Consider the following 24947-nt stretch of genomic DNA (forward strand, 5'->3'; position numbering starts at 1 on the left):
TAAATTAGACGTTAGGGGAAATATTTTCTCTTTCCAGTTGGTTTGTCTGGTAATTATTCTTACAGGATTCCAGACGAAGAAATGAGCACTGGTACAGATTAAGAAATAACTACTGACTGGTCTGATCTTTCTGGTTACGAAAGCATGCGGAAGACAGACTAAAGAAAGTTGCTGCATGGATGGGTTGTTCGGAGGAGGCTGCCAATCTTACAGCAAAAGTAATAACTGGAGACAGCAGGCAGGAAGCAGGAAAAAATTTTACTTATCCAGTGTTCTGCTGTCATGAACAATTGGGTTTGTGGTAGAGATACCTGGCACTTCGCCATACTGGGGGAGGGATCACAAACTAAAGGGAAGGACCTGTGATCCGCTCACAGCCCATCCTGCACTAAGCCCAGTGCTACACATTACATATGTGGGGTTTGAGTGTGGCTCTCTGTTAGCCTTTCCCTGTGACTCATGTTCAACTGCTCTTCCTGGCAGCCAGGTGGGGAATGTCTTAGAGTCACTGCTGCCTCAGAGGGCCTGGCTGGGAAGCAAGGCTTCAGGCAGCTGTGGATCCATTCTCATTCCTGCCCTGCTGCCATGGAGAGCAGCTCAGTATGCTGGGCAGGAAGTACATGGGAAGAAGGATGGAGCCCCTCCCCATCCCTGCCCCCAGCAGGCCAATCTGTGGTGGCAGGCTCTTGCCTCCCTATATGCCCGCCCATGCATCAACCCTGTCAGAAGCACAGATCTACAATATTTGTGGTGTCTCCCTTCAGACTGCTGTGGAAAATTGAACAGTAGAGTGATGGGTTTTACTGTTGCTGAAATGTTAAGTGGTTTGGTTTCTGTTCCATGCAGTAAATCCTGTTCCCTCTTCTGCAGGGCCAGTCTTAGAAGCATTACAAGTCTGCTGGGTAGAAATAAAAATATATAGGTTGGCTTCCCCTGGATGCTGTGCATCAAGCTTTGCATGGTCTGCCTGCATGTTCCCATAGAGAAGCATTGTAGAAGAGAGGGGTAGAGAAAATTCAACTGGAACTAGATACGCCTCAAAGAGAAGCAAAGGTTCAGTGGGTGAACTCAGTCTTTATTTGCCTTCCTGTTTTGAGCAGTTAGTTTCCATTTTTACCCTTTCTTCAGGACCATAAGGACCAAAACCTTTGAAAAATTAATCCTGAGCTTTTCCTATAGTCATGTGTTACAGCTGATTAAGAAACACCAAATATTTTTGATTTGCAATAAAAGTATAAGAACTGGCAATCCTGCTAGACTAATCAGGAGGGTTAAGAGAAGAGTGGGGGAAAACAAAACAAAACATTTGTATGGTTCAAATCATAAGGACTACAGCAGGGCCTTGGAAAAATCTCAAAAGCAGCAGGACCCATGAGGTTCTTCTTTGTGAGGGTCCTAGGCGTAAAAAGGAGGCTCAGTAGAACTCTTATCAGCTTGTACACATTGGCACAGTATAAAAGCCTAGCTCATTCCTCTCTCTGTTTTACTTAAGGATGATATGAGTCATCCTTGTGGTCAAAACCAAACCTTTTATTTTCTTCAAAGTCACATGACACAAACAGAAACCAAAGCCTACAGTGGAGATGCAACCTATTATAGCTCTTATGGGGAGTGACTTTTTTTTGACCCTTATGGTCGCAGTTCTGGTGTTTCTATTAAAACATGAAAGCACAGCACAAGTGCTGCCTGTAGGGGTCTGGGGGAATGCCCAATGAGTCTTTAACTACAGAATCCCATAGCCAACTTTCTCCTCTCTATGCAAGGTATTGTAACCCTGTGGTTCAGTCTGAGTGTAGTGATTCTGCTGAGACTTTGCACTCTGAAAGAAGAAGTTTTATATACCTCTGTACCTAAATCTCCAGAAGACCCCATGCACAAAAACCCATTTGATCTGGCTTTGGTCAAGATTTGGTCCCCCATTAGGAGGATGGAATAGTCAACAATTCTCGAGCAGCTGAATTGCTCAATTTTCACCAGCCTTTTCCAGAAACAACAACAACAAAAGAGGGACAATTAGGAAGTAATAGGAACCTTGTCAGCTTGGATGTTGGGTATAAAGCAGGTAAAGGAATACTTGTGGACCAGTTGAATCCTATCTTTATACAAGATCAGCAATTTTGGATGATATTCATCCAGATTTAAGTGCATTAGCTAATACACTTAGTGGACTCTCTAAACTTGACAATTTATATCCGAAAACAATCAACTTGAAAAAGGAAAAAAAATCTGGTAGACTTTGTCATGTTTTAACCAGTGCTGCAGTTGTTTTTCCACTGGTTCAGTTCTATTCCATAATTTAGCTATGACTCTTCTGAACCTGAGCCAGGCTGGCTGTCTCACAGCCCCTCCAAAATTTGACTGAGATATTTACCAGATGTTTCTGAAATCTATGGCACCTTTCTAGTAAGCAGGTTAGTAGGAGCCCTCCTGCACATTAGTTGAGTAGCGTTCCCTTCAGCTAGCTATTCTGGCAGCCCCAGGTGGTGTGGCCATGGCTTAGGGCAGTGTTTCCCAATTTTATTTGGCTGCAGAACCCTCTTAAACTCAAGAATTTTGCAGAACCCCATTCCCAGGCTTTACCCCCCTTCTTGCAAACCCACCCCACCATCCACAGGCTTAATCCCTCTCAGCACTGAACCTGCCTCCCCATACCATCCTCTGGGACTAACCCATCCATGGCGCTGGCTGGGGAGTCCACACTGGGTGGCCCCATGTGCCCAGAGGAAGGAAGGCTGGCATGGACGTGATCCTCTGGCAGGGGTGAGCCAAGTCATACCCACTGGAGGGATGCACCTGCTTGGGTAGCAGGGCAAGTGAGGGGCTTTCTGCGGCTCCAGGCTGTGCCACTTCTGAAATAATGGATTTAAATTCAGTTGGTTTAACGGTTGGATCCCTGCAGGCTATTAAACCAATGAAATTTTAGTTCTGTTTCAGTGGTGGCAGGGCTGGGAGGCACAGAGGAGTCAGCTATTGTAATGGAATTTTCCCACGGAATCCTTATTCTCACTTCACGAAACCCCACTGGAGAAACATTGGCTTAGGGCAGGTGCACATGCTGCAAAATGAAGATGGATTAACTTGGATTAGCTAAACCAGGTTAAAATAGCAGCGAAGAAAGAGCAACTGATCTTTTGTCTCCAGTGAGAAGTCAAGTTCAAACCCAGCCCCTATAGACATGAACTTCAACTATTACACAACAACTTTTAACCTAGGTTCTTTTTACTGTTTTAACCCACATAAGGTAAAACAGTTAACACTTCCTCCACCCCCTCCTCTAGTAGTGACATCACTTTAGTCCTGCATCTGTCTACTCTAGAATCCCTAGAGTTACTGGGAACACTAATCGCCCCACCTTTCAAGTCTGCTTCCTAGGGAACATGCAGCCCTACTTGGCCCTGTCATGGACCCACAGGTGAACTCAGACCCACCTTATTGCTCTCAACTGATTCAGCTAGTCAACCATGCCTCCTGATTGGCTGAATATCAGCGAGTACGTTTTTAAACTCTGCAGTCTTTAGTCCTGAGTCCTGGGCTGTGCAATAGCTATGTGCCTGTAGTTATGTTTCTGGTCTGGCTCCCTATTCCTGTTCTTAGTGTTTTCCTTCCCCATGTTCTGTTCCTGGCTCCTGTCCCAGATCTGATACTCTGGCTCTGACCGTCATGGCCTAGTTTGTGGCTGACTGCACTGGCTTATGCCCTGGGATTTATAACTTAGTTCTTGATTTGGGATCTGGCCATTAGTTTGGTTATTGTTGCTCCAAACACTGGACCACCTCCTGACCATTAGGAAAGCTCAATATTGGCCTGGTGCCTAAAACACCAATTTGGCTGTAGCAGTGGAGAGCAAGTGAGCTATCTGTCCATTTAACCTACACACCTACTGGGTGTGGTTCACTGTGCTATGGAGTGACACTTAGAGCACTTACCGAGAGAAAAAGTTTCATCTACAGACTTAGCTGAAAGCCAGCTGGCTTTCAACTCATGGTAGAGGCTCATCCAAAAGTCTCAGGTTTATCTCTGTCTGTCAGCTTTATACATACTTCTGAACTCCAGCATGTTTCGAAGTATAGTTAACATCTCCAAACTTTTCATTTTTGTGAATGGTATATGGGTTGAACCTCTCTAGTCTGGCACTCTTGGGACCTGACTAGTGCCAAATGAAAGAACGTTGGGCGGTCAATGTTATCAGTATTGTCTAGCGGCATTACTAAATCTTCCACTGCTTATTAGGCTCTTAGAAGACATTTAGGGGTAAATTAGAACTAAATAACAGCATAGAGCTCTGGGAGCCAGAGCTGTAAACAAATCTTTATGGACAAGTTTCCCATGGTCCTATAACCATAATAAATGGATGAGAGTGCTGGGCTAGGGAGGTTCAACCTGTATTAAAAAGTTCAACAGTGGAAGCTGTAATGCTTACAGAATCAGTAGTGTTTACTAGAAACTTAATTTTGGAAAGCTAGAACAAGGAGTGTTTCAGAGAACTAGAAGCAAAGGTGTTGGTAGTCATTAGGGTGAGTCTACACTAGGAACTAACTTTGAAGTTAGGCACTACATCGAAGTGGCCATAAGTGAGTCTACACACGTTTTCCCTAACTTCAAAGTTAACATGAAGTAGGGAGCCCAACTTCACAGTCCTTACTCCATTCCTGGGAATGGAATAGTGCCCTACTTCAAAGTATTTACTTCAAAGTAGGGTATGTGTAGATGCTGTACTTTGAAGTTGCTTACTTCAAAGTTATACTTTGAAGTAACAACTTTGAAGTTTATTTTTGTGCTAGACACAGCCTAAAAGAGAATAATCTTGAGATTATCTTCCAGGGAATTTAGATATCATGCTTAGCTAAATAACTGGTGAAATCCATACTTGGTGTAAGAATATACTGTCTCCTTAGAAGTAACACAGGGGAAACTAGAACAGGAGGAAAGAATATTTGTCAACTGCAAAAGTGGATGGTGATTGTGAAACAACTACTTTAAGGCTGAAGCTATGCAATTTAAAGGGCCAGCTCCTGGAAGAGTGTGCTGTGAGGTTTGGGAAGCAGGCAAATAAAGGACAGGGGTACAGCTGTGAGAAGTAACACATGCAAAGCAGTCGAAAGGAAGGTGATCTTGGAGAAGGAGGTTGCTTCTCTGTTTTGCCTGGCATTAATTTTTTCCATGTAACTTAATGTTAGAAGATATCTAAGTCCCAGTCTAGAGTGGGACACTCAGAAGGTGAAACGTTAGTCTACCCGTGTGTATGACCAAAAAGCAGTGGAGCTGTGCAGTTCAGTTACGTGTTTCTGTGTAGTAGAGGAGAATGCTGAAGGAAGGGGCGTGTGTGGAGGGAGAAGACAGTGAGTTCATTACTATGAAAACCCCTCAATTAATTAAATTTCAAGTTTTAGGGGCGATTTTTCTCTCCTCACCTGTCACCATGTTTTTTCTTTTGTCTGGTAGGTAGCATGCAATATACTAGTGTCATGGTACTAGTTAGGTATCGTATGGGATGCAGTTTGTTTTACATTCATTTGTGTACATAATATATGAAGCCCAAGAAACATCTGTGCAGTGACTGTGGGAGGTGGGTGATATGGAAGAATCAGCACAAGTTACAGCAACAAACCCTTGGGAAGAGGCTTCTGGCTAAGATTTTTGGCATGTTACCAGTTTATCTTGGTCTCCATCTCTTATGCTCTATTTCATTGTAGAGCTGCATGCAAATGAATCTTTAAGTTAGTAGGGTTTGGACCAGTGGCTTTGGTTTTACCAAAAAAAAAAAGTCTTTTCAATCCTGCCTGAGAATTTTGTATTGCTGTATATATCTAGAGACTATTTATTTGGATTGGTAATCCTGAATGATTGCCTACTGTACTATGATGGGAACGCTAAAAATGTTGTGACGTTAAGTAGCTATTAATTAGCAACATGTATTAACTTGTGCAGATTAGGGAGCCATTTCAATATTATAAAAACACCCTGAAATTTACAACAAATCCTTATTCCATTTCCCGAAGCAGAATATTCCAGGAAAACTTCACCCCTGCCCTCAAGCTTCAAACCTGGCTTTTGTTGACTTCTCAGTGCATTGCATTAGTTTTCAGCTGGAAATCAATAGTAGGGAGCATGTCAAATGAAAAGATGCAATTCATATTCTGACAAATCCCACTGAATAAGTTCACAAAAGGCCTTTACATGGCTCAACAATGGAATGTGTGTCAGTCATCACCCAATAGGTATGCACTCTGAGCTGTTAAGAAATACAAAAATATGTTTTACAAGGCATAAGTAAAGGTAATGAGAATAGGCAAGGTTGATTCGATCTTTAATAAAACTAAAGACAATGGTTTGATACTGTCTCCTGTTTCCTATTATGTACCACAATGCCAATATCTGAGAGAGCGATCCTGATATTTCTCCTATATCTACTTAAATGTGGAGAGGAAAAAAAGCTCCTTGAAACACTAGTGCAGCTGCACTGCTGTGTATCAGATCAAACTTAATGCTGCCTTGAAAAAGTGTCTTTATCCTATGCTTATGGTCACTGGCATCAGCTCTCTGAGACTGGAGAGAATATTATATTGTCTCTGGGCTGGATTTCAAAAGCAATATTTGCTTTCTTTAGTATAATGCTAGAGCGATGTCAAAGGTGGTCTGTGCCCTCCACAAATGATATATTCTTCCTCCCTCTCACTTTTCATGCATTTCCAAAAGAATTTCAAAATCAGTATTTGAAATATTGTAACTGTCAGAAAGTAACCACAAGCCAGGTCTGGCTGTGATAGAAGTGCTGAGGGCATCTCCAAAGGGAGAGGGATATTAATTTTTTAATCTTTCAGCGTTCCACTATGTCCTTGCTTTGGCAACCATAGTATCTCTTTTTAAAGTCAAGTTTGACTGGCAGGTCGCAGCGTGTGTCGTCACCTGAGAATTTCCACATTCATGCCTCTTGCCTCCTGACTGGGCGGAACCTCCTTTAGCTTGTTTCCTAACTTAAAATCCATTCCTTAGGCAATTAATTATTCCCAGGCCTTGTAGAAGGTGCTGCCTTATGGCCTAGCTTGGGCCTGAAAACACCAATAGGAGTTAGGCTGCTGTGCAGGTGGATCGATGTTTAACTACCTTTTGAAAAGTCTTGGATTTAGGTACATCTGAAAATCCCATCCTAAACTTCCACAGTAGCCTCTTTATCTGACTGCAGAATGCATGTGGTTCTTTATTTGCATCTGCAAAAGATATTTAACGCTTGTAAATTGTCACTTCTGTCTGCAGCTACATGTTTTTCATGTACAAATCAGTTTTATGAGCACAACAGGTGTATGCAAAAGTTTTGTGAATGTAATTTGGATTAGTAGCTTGGCAAATTTGGGTCTTTAGGGATCTATGAAGGTCATATTCACCTTCACAACTGCTGGCTCCTGGTGTTCTTATGAGCCTGCAAGTTATGTTACAAATATGCAGATAGATTTTTTCCATGGTTGAAAGAAGGTTCCTTTTCTGTTAGGACAGTAAATGTTCCAATACAGTTCCCATAAGGCAACAGACACAGTGGAACCTATGATTCTACCCATGTGAATTAAGTATTCTTGGTAATATTAAAAAGTTCCATTTTTCCCATGGCCACAGCCATAGATTTTTCCTCAGAATGGTTATCCTCAGTTCCACCATGACTTTACATTGGCAGATCCGCTCTCAGAAAGTGAGACCCTCTTATCTGGATGAGTTACTAAGTTTGAAGTTTCCAATACATGAAAACTCCTGACTTAAAATAAATACACCAGGCTGCATATGCAGAGTGAATGACTTTCATGCACTTAAAAATTCCCTATTTTAAAACCATTTCTGGTAATATATCAGGGTTTCTTGTCCTCTCTGGAGGCTTAGGTCACCAAAGAAACTGTTTGAGTTATTCAAGCCAAAACAAACCATATGTGAAATCTTCATAAGTAGTGAAAAACATATTTCTACATTTGAGTAAATTTCACTAAGAGCTAAGTCTCACAAAATAGGATATTTCATGGAATTGCTTACTTAGTGTATGCCCATTTTCATTCAAATTGATATTTTATTTCAGTAGGGCTAAAATGAGAGGGCTAACCAAGGATGAAGAGTGTTCTAGTTACAGGATGGGCATCATAAGACAGACATAATGCCATATGCAGTTATTTTACCCACTGCACTGAAAAACTGTGTCCAGGAGACCTGCTTCTGCAGTGTGTTGCTTTCAGAATGGCTGCTCCTGTATCTTCCCAAACAGAATTGCACGTTGAAATATTACTGTGACAAATGTCCTAGAAAACTTCACTTGTGAATCATCTCATCCATTGAGATAAAATTCCACCCCTTACTATGATGCTTCAAGGTTCACAGTACCCAAATGTGCAGCAGGAATATATTTCACCCATTAGTTTTCCCACCATCGCTTAGAGAGAAGGCGTTAGTTGGGAAGACGACCTCTCTCTTTTCCTCAAAGGAAATACCATTAAACTGAATCGTGTCTTTCTAATGAGGGGTTGTCTATTAAACATATTGGGATAGAACTATCCAAGCCTGCAAGTCTGAATTCAGCCTCTAGGTGGTGTGTTAGAGTTGTTTTATTGGTGAATACAAAGGTTAAATTAACACAAATTATTAAGGTCTCAGAGGAGTAGCTGTATTAGCCTGTAGCTTTACAAAAAATTTTAGTCTTTACAGGGCTGCTTGTTTTTTGTAACTAATCTGGATTTCCATTGATAAAATACTATAGGCATAGAGGCCATATCTCATTTGCGGCACAGCTTGAACTATAAAAACAGTATTGGGTTGTTGCACTGGAGCCTGGCTCACAATATAGTTATGTGAGTGGAAAATGCCTGCTTTCTGATTGTTCGTCATCTCTCAAGTGCATCTGGCTGCAACGAGTCTCCCCTTGCTGATAGCAAGTTTTGGTCATTCTTCCTACCAATGTCTGTCTATACCAAACTGCATTGGCATCCCTGTGATGGGGTATTCCTGCAAGCCAAACAGTGGTAACGTGATCCGAAAGAGCTGGTGTCACAGCCGATTTATTCTACCATTACTCTGTGGGTATGTATGTGGAGAGGGGGAGATCAAATTCTCATTTGTGTGTTAATTCTCTAAGTCTTCTGAGGCAAATTCTGTTCACCAACAATAGGGCTCAGCATGTGGGATGCTGTAGCTCAGCGTGACTCTTCAGTTTGCCGATCGCTGACTTGTTTATGTTCTGCCTGATATAAGAGATGGCATAAAAGTTTGAACAGGAGTGCACTGTATTACTGCCTTTCCCTGAAGGTAAAACACTTTCTGTCCTCTTTCCCAGGGTCAGGTGGGCAGTTCACATGGTTAAAGTCTGTTTCTGCTGGCTATTATCACATGAATGATGGGTGTTACACCTTTCCATCAAGGACTGGAGTTGGGAATTTGTTCCAAATCAACAAACACACACTCCAGCCAGTCTAAGGCAACTGTTGACGGCCAGGTGTGTGAGATTTTTTTTTTTTTGCACGATATCCTTACATAATGAAGGAAGATCAATAGCTCTGTATACTCAAGGTATGATTCCATCCTGCTCATTCAGCTCATCTTTAATATGAAAATATGGTTCTTCTCCTACAGGTATTTGGCTTCTCTCTTCTGGTTGCTTTCCTAATATCATTCCCATGGCTGGTAGTTGGGTGTCCTGTTCTGTATCCTCCTTCATGATGGGTATACTTGTCCTGTTTGTCTGACAGATACCATCAGTTGTCATCCTGGACAATATCTAGAGGCAAATCAACGTGCTAAAAATCTCTGGAGTGCAGAGAAGGGGCTTTGTATGGGGTGGCAACGGCATAGGTGTATGTATGTATGTATGTATGTATCGGGTTGTTTCATTGAAAATGCTGCAGTCAAACTCTTCCTCTATTTGGGCATATACCTGGTCAATCTCTGACAGACGTCTGTGGGCAAAAGCAACTATAGTGCCTGAGAAAAGGGCTACTCCCAATGCCTTCACTGGTACATCACACCAGAGTGTCAGTGGCTGTGCTGGCTGATAATACTCCTGGAGAAAGGCATCTTTTTTACATCTTGTGACATCAAGTCAAATGCATGCTATTAAGAACCTGACCACTCCCACTTTGGTTACTGAATCCAGTATGGAGAGTATAATTCCTGTGCAGCACTGGAACCGTTTCACATCTACTGGAGTTGACAGGTCTTTGACTACATTGATCTTGGTAATAGAGAGGTAGCCATGTTAGTCAGTACTCCTATAAAACAAAACAGCAGAAACATAGCACTTTAAAGACTAACAAAATGATTTATTTGGTGATGAGCTTTCATGGAACACACCCACTTCATCAGACCAATATCATTTCCAATACAGAATGACATAAGTACAGAGGACCATAAAAAACTTGCAGTAAGAACTGACACATACATAGGACTGACAGGGGGCGGGGAGGAGGGGCTTGTTAATTGTCCTGCCTCAGATAACTGTGAGCATCAAATGAAGGGAAGCAGTCCCTGTAATGCATGAGTTAATTGATGTCTCTGTTCATACCACATGTTTCAAGGCACTATCACCTTTTGAAAACATTACAGTGTGCTTTTAAAAATGTCTTCATTGTCCATGGGCCTCCTCCTTTTACTCTTTTGTAGCTCACTCTGATAGACCCATGGCTTGTATGTTTGCTCCCAAAGAGTGCCCTGTTGTGATTGCCATCCACAATTACAAACTTCAGTTGATACTGTTTCCTTTCTCCTTCCTTTCAGAGAATCTGTGCACCAGTTCTTGATGGGCTACAAAGAGACAAGATTTTGCTCTCTTGTCTGAGAATAAGACGCTTATCTTTATTATACACGTGGCCCTTCAAAAAGGAGTGGGTTTTGTGATTTGTTTTCAAGGGTGACATTTTTCCTGACATCTTAAATTGGCTGTATTCACTTCTGGCTATCTGTTCGTCACATTTTTTTAAATGTTGTCCTCACACATAGGTTTAAGGAGTCCAAAAATAATTTTGCAAGTGGAATAGTGGATAGTTAAGTGTCAGACCTTATGCGCTGTTATGATGTATTTGGTTCAGTTGTTGTTAATCAATGAGACATCAAATAGCAAAGCTCAGTTGGTTTTTATTAAGTCAGATTATTCTCACTAAAAATAGCTCCGTATGATCCAGAAAGATATGAAGAATTTGATGTCCAGGCCTGTGATTTCATACTTGTCCAAAGTGCTTTACAGTTTTGTATGCTTCATAGGCCTCTTTTTAATTTTTCCTTTCTATAATCTGTGATTAGTCTTGTAACTAACACTATTCAGTCAACAGCAAATGACAACTTTTTGGTCAATCTAGAAAGCATAGGTCTTATTTTACCCTTAATGTCCTGCACATTTCCAACAAAGCCATACAATAATGAGCTTCTATATCATGAAGTTTCCGAAGTAACTTAACATCATCATCTGTTATTACAATGCTCTATTACTTCCCTTTGACTTCTCATTTACCTGAATGAATTGTCTGGAGCAATTATTTTCCTTTTCCCTTTTGTGATCAGGACATTTGAATGACTTGTTATTCAAACAGCACAGTCAATAACACTAAAACCAAGCCCTGTGCATCTGTAAAAATAGGTCATTCCTTGTATATATTTTCATTCTTTTTAGTGCACATTCTATGTAAGGTCAAAGCCAAATATAGTTTGTGGTTTCCTTGACATAACCATGAGTTTGTTGCCCACAATGCAAAGATCAAGAAAGGTATCCTCCACTCCCAATCTGACTGGTTTTCAGTGACTAAGACTAGAAGAATAGCACCAATGGTTTCTTCATTCCCACATTACTCACAGAATAGACAATGTTGGTCTTTGGGTATTTGGAATGTCAGCAAGCCCTGTGGAATATCTGATTCAAATTTATTCCTCTGAGAACTGCAGATCAGTATGATGGCTTAACTGCAACCTTACATGCTTTCCGTGCAGACTTCAATGTTTCAGTCTTTTTATGCTTTAGAGGCTATACCACTGAAACTGGCTTATATCAGCAGCAAAAACTGTGTCCAGCTGGTATTCCTCATAGCAGGTCTTTCATTTGTATGAACTCCCAGGGTTTACTACACTGGGGCATTTTCATTAAATTTTCACTTTGATAAATAAGAAGGAAAAGTACCTAGTCCTTAACAGCTGCCACCATGCACAGACAAAAAAATCTGTTGGATACTTGGCTCAGAATCTTATCGTACCCCACGTAGCCTGAGGCTTTGCTATTATGAAAACGATCAAGCACTACTCTCTTAAAACTTCATTCATCAGCAAGATGCATCAATGGATAATTGTTCCTGAACTGAGTTGAACTTCCCCAGGCAGGAAATCCTTCAATAGACCTGTTGATGCACAAAACATAACTCAGGATCGTCACACTGCTCATGCTAGATGTTACAAGACCAGGCTGAGTCTTCTTATCTTAGACCTCAGTGTTAGCCGGTGACTGGGTAATGTGCGGTGAGGTACTTCCCTGGGTCCTAAACAACCCAGTTTTTTACTGTTAGAGCAGGCAGCTCCTAGCACACTCACCCACGGCCAGGCTGTAGTAACCAAACGGTTAAAGTTCTTTTGTTGTGCCAGCTGTGTTGCAGTGACAAAAGGGTTAACAAAATGGTTAGGCTCAGAGCTTAACTAGTTACAAGTTTATTTAAGCTACAGTTATAAGCGTGTGGTTACAAAAGGCTATTGTTTACTTCTTATATGCTAGCAAAGTACAGGTGTTAACAAGTTATGTTACAATCCAATACAAAGATATCTGTTATCATCTAACACAATGATATCTTGACACTAGTTACAGAGCTCTAATTCTTTAGCTGTGCACAAAAAAGTCAGAGACCTAGCATGGGTGTATCTTACCCTCTCTGCGTCTCTCGATACCAGCGTAGCCAAGCTGTATCGGTCACTCAATTCCACGGAAAGACGAATACGAGGTTGGGCGTCCCCAGTAGTGGACCTCGGGAGGCAATCACCTGACCCGACCAGCAGGTAGTTGGTGGAATGCACTCAAAGTTAGAGTTCTGCTGGACCCATCTTTTATACCCCTTTTGGGTTACGTATTCTCTTTCTTATCTATGGTGCCAGATCATACTGGTCTGTCTTTGTGACACCAGTTTGTTACAAGGGCATTTCTACTTAGTTTGCACTTGTAAGACAAGAGATAAGCAATTTAGGAGTACAGGACATTCTTTTTGTGCGGGCGGGGCACGTCCCCTTCTGGGTGATTGTGTGTGTGCATCATATTGATCAATGCCAGCTGGGGTGATTTCTGAGGGTCCCCCCCTCTCATGTTGACAGTCTGGCCTGTTAGCCTTCCATCTGTACTTTCTGCTTCTCAGGGTCACGATAAGCTAGCATATCTGGGCCTCAATGAGGGCATCAAAGACTGTGCTGTCAGCAGCCATTTCCGTGCCCTGTGTGCTCCTCGGTGGGGGGGCAGCGAGCAAGCTGGCTTGTAAGGGGGAGACTTTGTCTGGCTACACTCAGTCTGTTGAAGGCATCCACAACCACACTTTTCTTTCTAGGTTTGTGATGAACTGTGACTATAGTTTTACGAAGTGTTTGAATATATCTCCACAGGATTCTGTCCAGGTTGTGCTTTTGTTAGATACCCCTACAAGGCACTCCATTCAGTGCACACTCTGAATTCTGTATCTTGTAAACATGGACAAGAGGCCCTTCAGGACATCAGTAATAGCTTAGGTATTCTCATTCTGTAATATTTTTTAAAAACACTTTAGTAAAATCTACACAAGCCTACAAACAATTCTATCTCATCCAGAGCTGTAGGACATTCCATTTCAGGACTTTGGGTTCAAGCCCCTCCTGAACAGGTGTATGTCCTACGAGATTGATGCAACTCCTTGTAAACTGACATTTTGTTTCCTGCAAATTTAAAGCCTGACTCTTTTTTAAAAAAGCTTTGGAGTCTTTCCAGTGTGTGCCAGATATGCTTCCCATGTTTTGTGGAAATTAATAAAAACATCTAGTTATGTGAAGTCTTAAGTTCTCAAAACTAGGGAGAACTGAAAATTCTTCCATGTTTTCAAGTCTGCATATGATCTGGTGTGCATGTTTAGCCAGCAGGTTATGAAGTTTCCTGTTATGCCATTTGTAAACTGACAATTTACACAACAACTTAACACTAAGAGGCACAGCACTATCTGTTGATCTTGTCATTACTGCATTTACATGTACAGTACGTTTCCCTTTTTCATGAGAAAGTTACACCTGAATGACATAAACCAAAATAGATCTAGGTTGCTCTAAACTACATCTATTCTCTGGACTATCCTAAGAACATAAGAATGGCCATTTCTGGGTCAGACCAAAGGTCCATCTAGCCCAGCATCCCATCTGCCGAGAGTTGCCAGTGCCGTAGTCCTAGCCTTTACATCCCTTTCTGGCAAGGAGTTCCACAGGTTGACCATGTGTTGTGTGAAAAACTTTTTTATTCATTTTAAACTTGCTACCCATTAACTTCATTTGGTGTCCTCTAGTTCTTATATTATGGGAACAAGTAAATAACTTTTCTTTTATTCACCCTCTCCACACCGCTCAGGATTTTATATACCTTTACCATATCCCCCCTCAGTCTCCTCTCTCCTAAACTGAGAAGTCCCAGTCTTTAACCTCTCCTCATAGGGGACCTGTTCCAATCCCCTAGTCATTTTAGTTGCCCTTTTCTGAACCTTTTATAATGCCAAAATATCTTTGAGGTGAGGATACCACATCTGTATGCAGTATTCAAGATGTGAGCGTACCACAGTTTTTATAAAGGGGCAGTAAAGTGTTCTTTGCCTAATTTTTCTGTCCCTTTTTAAATAATTCCAAACATCCTGTTTGCTTTTCTGACTGCTGCTGCACTCTGCCTGGATGTTTTCAGAGAACTCTCCGTGATAATCCCAACATCTTTCCTGATTATTTGTAGCTAAATTAGTTCCTATCATAGTGCATGTATACTAGGGGTTATTTTTTCCAATGTGCATTACTTTACACTTTAAATTTCATTTGAGATTTTGTTGCCCAGTCACTGAGTTTGGTGAGATCTTTTTGAAGTTCTTCACAATCTGTTTTTGTTTTGACTATTTTGAACCATTTAGTATCATCTGCAAACTTTACCCCTCACTACTTACCCCTTTCTCTAGACTTGGTTCTAAGACTGACAATTGGGGAACACCACTCCCTATACTTCTCCATTCAGAAAATGTATCATTTATTCCTACCCTTTGTTTCCTGTCTTTTAACCAGTTCTCAGTCCATGAAAGGATCTTCCCTTTTTATCCCATGGCAACCTAATTTACACAAGAGCCTTTGTCAAAAGCTGTCCAGAAATCCAAGTATACTATATCTACTGGATCCCCCTTGTCTGCATATTTGTTAAATGCTTCAAAGAATTGTAACAGAGAGGAAGCCGTGCTAGTCTACACACTATCAAAACAAAAAGCAGTCAAGTAGCACTTTAAAGACTAGCAAAATAGTTTATTAGGTGAGCTTTCATGGGACAGACCCATGAAAGCTCACCTAATAAACTATTTTGCTAGTCTTTAAAGTGCTACTTGACTGCTTTTTGCTTCAAAGAATTGTAATAGATGATTTTCCTTTACAGAAACTGTTGACTTTTGCCCCACAAATTATGTTCTTCTATGTGTCTGACAATTTTATTCTTTACTATTGCTTCTACTAATTTGCCTGGTACTGACATTAGACTTACCAGTCTGTAATTGCGAGGGTCACCTCTCTGGAGCCCTTTTCAAACATTGGTGTTATGTTGGCTGCCTTCCAGTCCTTGGGTACAGAAGCTGATTTAAAGGATAGGTTACAAATCACAGTTAATAATTCCCCAGTTTCACATTTGAGTTCTTTCAGAACCCTTGGGTGAATGCCATCCAGCCTTGGCAATTTGTTACTGTTAAGTTTTTCTGTTTGTTCCAGAACCTCCTCTAATGACACTTGAATCCAGGACAGTTCCTCAGATTCATCACCCACAAATTATGGTGCAGGTTTAGGAATCCTGTGGGGGAATGGGGGTGGGGATGGAGGGGAGGCATGTTGCACTGTCATACAGCAGAACTGGATGATGTGGTGATGTTTTTTGCCTCCATAATTCTTCATGGTATTTAACGTAAATACACTAGTGCACAAGTAACAACTGCACATTGTGTGCATTCTGCTACAAGGGATAATAGAACTGATAAAAATTTGCTTTGCTCCGATATTAGATAAGCATAATTTATCAGACACATTTAGACTTCTCTTTACAAATTGACCCCAAGCATTTATGATTGGCACCAATGCATTTATTATTTAAAAATATAAACTGGGTATTTGCCGTGCACTATTCTTGGTCTGTAGCTTGAGCACAAATAACTTGCAGTTGACATTTCAGCTTGGATATTTGAAAGCAAAGTTGTATTGGATGATTCTGATTAAATGCTTATCTTGGACTACACATCAAGTGAATGTTGCCGTTGACACTGGTTACTGAGCTCTTTGCAAGTACTGCTCCCCCCAATCTGACACTGCAAATCTTCTATGTATTTCTGTTCTCTAACTTTGAGTATAATTCTTAGAATCATTGTTGACTCATGTCCAGTGTCTCATGCACTGTAATGCCCAGGTCCTTTCCTGCAGAACTGCTGCTTAGCCGGTCAGCCCCCAACTGCCTAGGAGTCTTCTATTCTAAGTGAAGGACTCTGCATTTATCCTTGTTGAACCTCATCAGATTCTCTTGGTCCAATCTTCAAACTGATCTAGGTCACTCTGGACCTTATCCCAACCCTCCAGCGTATCTATCTCTCACCACAGCTTTTTGCCATTCGTGAAGGGTGCAATCCTGCAATCCATCCCCTCATCCAGGACATAAATGAAGGTATTAAACAAAAATGGCCCTTGGACTGACCCCTGGGGGACTCTGCTTGATACCAGTTCTATTCGACATTGAGCCATTGCTTACAATCTACTGAGCCTGATGATCTAACCACTTTTATATCCACCTTACAGTTCGTTTATCCAATCCATGCTACTTTAACTGGCTGGCAAGAATACTGGATGTGAGAGACCATATCAAAAGCTTTGAGAAAGTGCAGGTATATCACATCCACTGCCTTCCCCTTATCCACAGAGCCAGACACTTCATCATAGAGGGCAATCAGGTTGGTCAGGCATGACTTGCCTTTGGTGAATCCATGTAGACACTTCGTGCCTCTCTCCCAAATGCTTCAAAATGGATTCCTTGAGGATCTCCTCTACAATTTCTGCAGTGTACTCATTACTTCCTTATTTATACATCTGAGGATATTAAGTTTTGCCACAGTATCTGGGAGCTCATGCTGACTTGTTTGTTTACAATGACCATATGGAACTTTCACAGTCAAGCATATATTCCCCCCAGTCTGCAGGTATGGCTGGATGTAAAAATTTCACATTGTTCTGTACTAAAATGAATTTTGTTGAAATGAACCAGATTATCGAGTGGAGTTGGAGGGTGACCTAAATCGTCATGATTTACCAGTTCATCGATCTGTCAGCTGCAAATTTTATCAGCAGAGACTTGATATTTGTTTACAGAGTGATGGAAATGTTGAGGAAAAGCAGGTCATCTTTGTCATTTATAGTGCTATAAGTTGGCTATGAAAATGCTCATAATGCTTGCTTTTTGACCAAAGAAGTCTGACAACAAGAGAAGGTATCCATCATGAGAAGCTTGCAAGATACAATTATTTAGGGTTTTCAGCTCCCCTACTTGGTTCATAATGCTTCAGACCCTGTGAACCATTATGCTATAACACCAGGGAGTTTCACTGTTGAAAAGACTCCATTCTTTGGAGTTTATAAGCACCAGAGCAGTTGGGCTTTTTCTCCTGTAAAGCAAATAAATAATATGCACAAGTTAAATATTTGTATTATGATGAATATTTAGTAAAATGATTAAAATGTATCCTTTGGCAAAAGAGCAACAACAAAATAACTGAGCAGTTTTAGTATCCTCCACAATATTCTGTATTTTTGTCATGTCTTTGGCCATTTGTGTCGATTGGAAACTCCTTGAGGGCAGAGACCATGTATTACGTGATCTAGTATGATGTGCTGATCACATCATTAGTTCATGATAATTAAGAAGAAATGGGATAGATGCTCAATCTTTCTACTTACTACAACTGAGAAGTGCTGATTTACATCAGCTCTGTAAATTAATCAACAATTGTTTATTCTATGAGCTATCAAGATTCAATTCAGTTGTATGCTTGGCATGGATAATAAACTTTTGTGGTTGTTTTTGAAAATGCTTTTCAGCATTGTAGGGTTTAAGTTATGGGCTCTGTGGCAGAATGTGACAGCCTGTGCATTACTGACGTTAATACTGGAATTATCTGGGTTATGTGTGTTGAGCTTCTGGTTGTTTGAAGTGTCAAGCAAGAAAAAGTCTCTTTTCTGTGGGAAAGCTGCAAACATCCTTCTTGGAGTGAAAAGAAAATTACAGTCTAGCCATATACGAAAGCCTGCAGCAGAGCTTATCTCTTCTAGCAGGTGTCACTCTTGACTCTTTTGAAACAGGCTGATGAATGTACAGGAGCTCAATTATGCAGGAAACAACTCAAAATGAGGATGAAAGAGTGACTACCAGCTAAGATAATTACAATTCCCTCTCTCTGTTTAAGAATAGAACTTATAGACTTTGATACTAGGTTCTTAATTTAGCTGGTTGTTGCAGAAACTGCCACATACAAATTGCAGTTTTCTCTGTGTGTGTGTGTGTGTGTGTGTGTGTGTGTGTGTGTTGTCTAATTATGGTGATACACAGCAAGAAAATGTTCCACGGACCTATAAGGAAGACTTGTTACCACTCGTTAATAGTTGCTATATTAAATACCCTGTTTCAGCTACCTGAGGAGGCTAGGGGTGGGGTGTCAAAGCACTTTCCTCAGTTGACAATTTTCAGTGAGTTGAATTGAGTTTTTGGCACTGTTCACTTTTAGTCCTCAAAATAATGTAGCTTTGTAATATCACAAAATAGGACATTTTTGAAGAATAAGGTTGTTTGCTTTGAAGTAAAACTAAATTTACAATTGTAATTGAAACCCTGTTAAATACTAAGTAGTGTAAGGAGGGGAGAGGGATCCACAGCCCATGTCTCGTGCCTTGATCGGTCGTCATTTAGCATTGAATTGTTGCCTTAATTGTTGCTCTGTAGTGCATTTAGGATTTTAATAATCCCAGAAAAGTCATTAACTTTTACTGCTTCTTTTTTTGAGAAATGCATGTAGTTTAATTAAACAAATATTTCTTTTTCCTACACCTTATCCAAAGATGACACAGCTTGCAATGATGATTAGCTTTAATTAGTTTGAGTGATTCTTGCACTGAGCAAACGTGCAGCCCTTTGAGGATTTCTGCTTTCATTGTTCCCCCAGCTCCCATACTTCTCTGTCTGCCAACTTAGACAAGGAAAACATCCTCCCCCAAAGGAAATATTTTTCCGCACAAGTCAATTTTGTTTAAGGCCAGTATAGTTCAGAATTCCTTTCTATTTTCCTTCCGTAATGATGGTTTTAAATCTCTTCCTCCCTTGTTCTCTGAAGTGGGCCTTTGTGTCAGGTATAAGACAATAACATTTGGTATTTTGTGATGTTTAAATATTTATGTCATGGATTAGGCTTTGAGGGCTAGAGTTTTTTTTTATTTCCTCTTTTTCTTTTGACCCAATGTTTTATTTTTATTGATCACCTTCTCTTTTTTGCCAGGCCCAACTGTTTTGGGACACACTCATCAAAAGAAAACTTTTAGATTGCAGTTATATGGCAAGCTTTCAAACCATAAAGATATAGACAAAGCACTTGAGGATTGAGTGGAGAGAGCATTACAATGTTGGCATGTGGTATAGAAGTGTTGACTTAGCGTGTTGTCATTGTCTGTAATTTCTAGGATTCTCTTTGTTCCATGGCAGTGGCCCAGGACTGTGTTGCTGTTCTTTGCTTATCTGATTTTTTTTTTTAAATTCTAGACTAGGCAAATTGTGCCTGGTGCTTATTTCCACTGAAATTCCAAAGCTTATTCTGTGCTGATATAGCTCAGATTTGGCAGGATTTAAACAAAAAATGTTCTAAATAATGCAATAAGTCATTTTCAAGACACTTCAATATTCAGGGATAAAACTTTTTGTTTAATTACCAACAAGATTTTCTGATAACTATTCCAGTGATCTGTTAAGTGTGGCCTTTCATTGTCAAATATATGAACTGGATGGGTCTGATTTACTTCTGTCCTTTGACCTCTCTTATATAAGAAGAAACTGGAAGGAACTTTCTTCTTCATTGAGTTTAGTACCCCACTATTTCAGTCAACTCATCACAGAACCAGTTAGAATTCTTGTCCCCAAACTTCACTGCTCTGACCGTTGTTTTGTCATTGGACCAAAACACTGATGCCGCTTATTTCACTTGAACACATTCCTCAGAATATTTTCCTTTTAATCTGAGTGGAAGTTTGGAAGACATCAAAGTAACATTTCTATTTCCAATGAATCTATGCAACCACTGTGCAAATTAGGGGTTTGCTTGTGCGGGAAAAGTGGATTTTTGTCAGCAAAAATGTTCCATTTGAAATTTTCCATGACAGCTTTCATTGAAAACATATTTTATTTTAGGGGTTGAAAACCTTTAAAAACTTTCCCCTACTGGCAAAACGATTTTAAAAGGTGAGTAAGATTTTTCTCACACTGAGGTAGCATAAAAAAATGGTTTTCATTTCTATACTTAAAACCAAAAGAATTTCTACCAAACCATAGTGTGTTTGAACATCTTAATTTTGGCTGAAGAAAAAATTAATGGCAGAATTTTAAGCCCGTTCTGTTTTGTGACCCTGAATGCTTTGTGAGGAGCAGGAACTAGGCTGTGTCTACACTACCACCTTCCTTCGAAGGAGGGATGGTAATTAGGGTTTTCGGAGTTTACTAATGAAGTGCTGCTGTGCATAGGCAGCACTTCATTAAGCAAATTTCCCCCCCACGGCAACTTCGAAGTTTTAAATGGTTTTAAAATTTTGAGGAGGAAGGGGACTTCGAAGTTGCCCCGGCACTTTGAAGTACCAGCAGGTGCACCACGGCTAGATGAGTGCCGGTACTTCGAAGTTGCCGTTGGAGGGGGTCGGGGGGTGGAATTTGCTTAATGGAGTGCTGCCTATGCACGGCAGCACTTCATTAGTAAACTCCCAACAGCCTAATTACCATCCCTCCTTCGAAGGAAGGTGGTAGTGTAGACAAGCCCCTAATGTAGTTATAGGTAATCCCTGTGCCCACACGTTTTTGGTTGAAAAGCCCCAAAGGTGCATGTATAAGATATTTAATTTAGAAATTCATTCCACAGACAAATTAGATGAGTTTCCCCAAACGCAGCTTTTCCCATCAAACCCTCCCAACCCCTTTTCCCTGTTTGTCCCCACAAGAGCATGGCACAGCAGATTTGCTTTGCAGCATGAGCTGAAGGTTACCAAGTCTGAGATCCAGCAAATCAAGGCAGGAGGGGGAGACTCCCTCAGTGAGTACTCTCTAAGACAAGATACCTGCTTTTTAAAGCTGTTTAATTTCAGTTCTCCAGCTGCATGTGACTCATGTGGTCTTGCATTGGGAAGCAGGATCTCTAAGGCAGGCAAGATTTCAGTCACTTAGATTATTTAAATTGAAGTTGACACTTTAAACTTATCCAGGAGCTGGTAGGGATGCTGAAGTACAGATCTGAAGGACCCACAGCAGACATTTTCCCCCTGCCTTCAGCCTTCTCATGTTATCTTATTCTTATGTTGGTTTCTCCAATTTCTGTTGAGCACCAGGAATTCACAATACTGTATCAGAAGATTGGATGCGATGGAGATATAGATGTGAATGTCACCTAATCACTGACGAACCACAGGACAGATAATGTTTCCTCTGATCTTTACCATTCATGAGCAGAATAAATTTTTATGTGCACTATGAGTAGAAATAAAATCTAGCTGTGGGTACTCTGCTAATCAGATGGGCAGCATTTGAATCTCTTCTGAGCAACCGTCTATTTGAGCCCCTTACATGGAGCTCTGGTGCAAACCTCCATACTGACTTTTCTAATGGACTCTGTAGATACTAAACTAAAGTAGTAAGAACTCTCTGAACTTGAAATTATCATCAATGAACAGGCATCCAAAGTAGCAGGAGAATGACTCTGTCAAACTCAGAATGGCTAAGGTTACATCTATACTGGAGCACACACATATATACTGACAGGTGGTAGCTAGATATAGTCAGTTGGTGGTAGCTTAGGCCAGGATAATTGACAATGCTCAGGGATGAGGATTATCCATCCCCCAAGTGAAGAAAATTACACTGAAGTAATCTCTAGTGTAAGCAAAGTCTTAGTGCTTGGAGCAGAAAGTCATTGCTTAAACTGCCCTTTGAGATGTCTCAAACAGGAACAGAGAAAATCCAGAATAGTAATTTCCATGTTACCATGGTTTGCAGGTGAGTCAATATTACTGCAGAGTTGACAGTATGAAAGGAAGCAAAAGAATCTGCGCGCTTGACCATTGTGCCTCAGTGCATGAGCATGAGCGTACATAGCCAATGTAGGAACTATATTTTCATAACTGGGCCTAAGCCAAAAGATGTTAAGATGGCAACTATAGAAGGAATTGCCTCTCTACGCCTTTGTGATGTAAGCCCCATAGCTGAAAACGCTAGATGAAAAGACGCTTTCTATTGACATTTGCTTGTGAACAAGGAAAAAAGCAGAGTTGTTGAAGAACTCCAGATGGACAGAGGTTTCATTGAAGAGGGAGCTCTGTTGACGAGCAAGGAAACATGACCGTTTGGACCATGCCTCATTTGCATTTTGGATATGTGATGATTTGGGTTAATTAGGTTAAAATACTACTAATTTTTGAACATGGGCCGAAGAACAGCAGCCTACCTGAGGGACGTTGGTGTAGGACTCTTGTATAGCAATCAGAGAAGAAATCACTTTAGCTGCTACTGATTAGTAGAGCGCCTGTAGAACTGCAGGGAGCACTTCTGTTAAGGGCTGGAGACTGAGCTGCCAGAATCCTCAGACTCCTCCACTCCTTGATAACAAATGGTGAGTTGGGGACCTGGAAAAGAGCTATAATGTATCAGCCAAGTGCTAGAGATGGGTTGAGAATTATCACTAAGACTTTATTCTGTTGTCCTCCCTTTCTTTCTATCTAGTAAAATTCTTTTATTTTAAACCAGTGAACTGTGTGCTTACAAGAGGAGAAGTGTCACCTGTTGAGTGCCCCCATTTCCCAAAGCTCTAACTGGGGGCTTGAGCCAGCATTGGTTAAATTTTCAGAAGGCCACCTGGAAAATTGAAGTAGCCCTCTTTTTGCTGACAAAAATGGCAGAATGATTACACTGATAACTTTTTAGAAAGAAAGATAAAAGACAGGGTAGTAATTGGAGAGATTTTGCATGGTTTGTAGAACAAATATTGAAGAAAAAGTGTTGGTTTGCTTAAAGAAAAGTTGGCATCTTGCCCTCTCACTGGGGGACATTGTCAACTAACTCTAGTAATGGCCTTAGGACAACAATCTTCTTTCTAATAGTCACTGGGGAATGGGTGTGTTTTGTGAGCTTTTCTACACATAAAATTAATCTGGAATACACTGAGGTGCGACTTGTGAAGATGACATCAGAAAGAGTCTGACTAATCACTAGTGCGTTCAGAAAATGGTAAAATCTGGGTATTTCAATAAAAACAAACATCGCTATGCATGGAACAATCCTGACAATACTGTTGTATGGCTTGAAATGTTGGAACATGAGAAATTGCTGAACAAAAGATATTGACTGTGGAAATGAACAGGCTGAGGAGAATTAGTGAGAGTTTCACAGTTGCGGGAAAATGAAATAAAATGAATGGCTAGGGCAAAAATCAATGCTACTACAGAAGATCCAAGAAAGATAATTGTGATGGAATGGACATATGTCAAGAATGGACCCAGAAAGGATGCCATACATAGCAATGAATAGCAGGATGTCAGGAATTAGAAACAGAGGAAGATTTAGGACGTGTTATGTCATTCTTCAATATACAAAATACCAATGTTTGAAGAGGAACAAAGTCATGAATCTGAAACAAGACTGTTTGAAAGATTTAATTTGAAAGATTGAAAGATTTAATTTGGTTCCCTTGTTTCTGCTAAACTGATAGAGATCAACAAAGGTAAGGTATGACATTAAAGCAGATTAAATATTACTGATTAACTGTAGTTGAGGGCATGCTTGATCTGGAATAAAATATGTTTTCCTGAACTATTTTAATCCAAATATTAAAACTAATTCTGAAGAAGAGAATCTTATTCTGGAATAAGAGCATCACTGCGTGGAATTAAGAATAGTTGCATAAAATCCAGACCTTGTTGGGCTAGACACATAGTTAGGATGCCTGAACATTAACTCCCTAGAAAAATTTTCTGTGGCAAAATAAGCACAGGAACAGGGGAATCCAGGCTGCCCCAGAAAGCACTACAAGGACAACATGCAGAACAGCATAGACGCTGGTCCAAGAAATATGGATCATCTCAAGAAGGCTGCAACAAATAGATCAGTATGGCAACACACAATGCTCAAACCTTTTCAAGTCTTTGAAGAAATAGTCAATTCTTAGCTGCAAAGGAAAAGTGTCAGGTCACTGATATCACTACCAAAATGCTTACCAACGGTTTTATCTGCCGTGTGTGTGAGTGAGACACTCTCTGGACTGCAGATTCACTCTAGAATCTGAAAAATAGAGAGCCTGAAAACGTCATCGTCAAACTGACAGGTTTTGTGAAGGAAGAAGTCTGCATGTGGACAAGCCTTAACTCACATATCAAAGTCTAAAAATCTGACAGAACCCTCATGCCTCAGCAAACCACAAGGGCCAAAACTCGAGGGAAAAATAACCTGTCCCCATCAGGCA

The sequence above is a fragment of the Carettochelys insculpta genome, chromosome 5 (genome assembly GCF_033958435.1).
Source record: "Carettochelys insculpta isolate YL-2023 chromosome 5, ASM3395843v1, whole genome shotgun sequence".
Lineage (NCBI taxonomy): Eukaryota > Metazoa > Chordata > Testudines > Carettochelyidae > Carettochelys > Carettochelys insculpta.